We start from the raw sequence: 1707 nt of genomic DNA, 5'->3' as shown, positions 1-1707 counted from the left end.
TTGAAACCCATATGGGTGGTGAACAGCGATGAGAATCTCGTCGATTCTAGGTTACAGTGGACACTCAAGAGTGGATGCTGTGGGTTTTAGTGGGGGCATATGGGTTTACTGGAAACCAGAAAATGTTACTGTAAGTCCCATCATAAAGCACAATCAGCATATTTCTATGGAAATCACTTGAGTCGGGGCTATCCCTTGGCACTTTACTGCGGTATACGCTAGCCCGGATCCCATTAAGAGACATGAACTTTGGCGTGAACTTACAGATTTTGCTAGCACTCATAAAAAACCATGGCTCATTGCCGGAGAATTTAATGATACTAGATTTCCTTCTGAACGTAATAGTTATTGCCATGAGACTACCAGACATTCGGGTCTTTTCAATGAATGGATTGAAGACATGGATCTCTTCGAGGTTGAATTTTGGGAGCTACTCACACCTGGGCTCGGGGGCTAACTCTTGAAACGAGAAAAAGTGGCCGGCTTGATAGAGCTCTTTGTGATGACAAGTGGGCCATGAGATTTGAAAAAGCATCCATGAAGCATCTTCCTGCTTTCCAATCTGATCACTGCCCTCTCTTCATATCACCGAATGGTTTTGCACCGTTACAAGCTTTGCATCGCCCTTTTCGCTTCCAAGCAGCATGGATGACCCATGAAAATTTTCGTGAGTTTGTTGGGAATAAATGGGATCATTCGAAACCACTTATGCCTGCTTTGAGTAAATTATCAGAAGATTTGCAGCGCTGGAATAGAAGTACTTTCGGCAATATTTTTAAACAGAAGTAGGTGTTACTTGCACGCATAGCAGGCATCCAAAAACAGCTCGCTATTAAGATGGACAGAGGGCTCATTAAGCTTGAAAGCAGACTTCGAATAGAGCTTCAGGAAATCCTTGAAAGGGAGGAATTAATGTGGTATCAAAAATCCCGAGTTGAGTGGTTAAAAATTGGAGGTCGTAATTCAACTTTTTTCCAATTAAGTACGATTGTGCGAAGATGGAAAAATAAAGTTGTTGCAATTAAAGGGGATGATGGAAACTGGATATAGGATAAAGATTCAATCAAAAATCATGTGGCGGATTACTTTTCTACCTTATTTACTGAGGAAGGGCAACCATCTTGTTTTGATGTGCCACAAGATGTGTTCCTTGAACTCTCAATGAGTGATTGGAATTTATTGGTCAAGCCTTATTCCAAGTTCAAAATTGACAGTGTCATCAAGGAGATGGGTGCTCTCAAAGCCCTGGGCCCCGATGGTTTCTAGGCGTTATTTTATCAGAAAAATTGGGAGCTAGTTGCAAAAACAGTGTATGATACCATTCTTCAAATTTTGAATGGAAGAGGACTGCCAGAGAACTTGAATGATACGTTCATTGCATTAATTCCCAAATTGGAACAGCCGGAGCTTGCCTCTCAACTTCGCCCCATTGGGCTTTGTAACGTGGCTTACAAAATTATTACTAAGGTTATCATCAATCGGTTGAAACCTGTCCTTCCTCATTTGATATCGAATACGCAAGCTAGCTTGTCTTAGGGAGGCAAATTACCGACAACATAGTCATTGTTCAAGAGGTGATAAATACCATTCGACGCAAATAGGGTGCAAAAGGGTATATGGCCATCAAAATTGATTTTGAAAAGGCATATGATAGACTTCGTTGGTCCTTTATTATAGACACTCTCTTCCAAATGAATTTTCCTTTCA

The sequence above is a fragment of the Chenopodium quinoa genome, unplaced genomic scaffold (genome assembly GCF_001683475.1).
Source record: "Chenopodium quinoa cultivar QQ74 unplaced genomic scaffold, ASM168347v1, whole genome shotgun sequence".
NCBI classification, from domain to species: domain Eukaryota; kingdom Viridiplantae; phylum Streptophyta; class Magnoliopsida; order Caryophyllales; family Amaranthaceae; genus Chenopodium; species Chenopodium quinoa.
The sequence above is the reverse complement of the archived record's forward strand: the minus strand, read 5'-3'. Positions refer to the sequence as shown.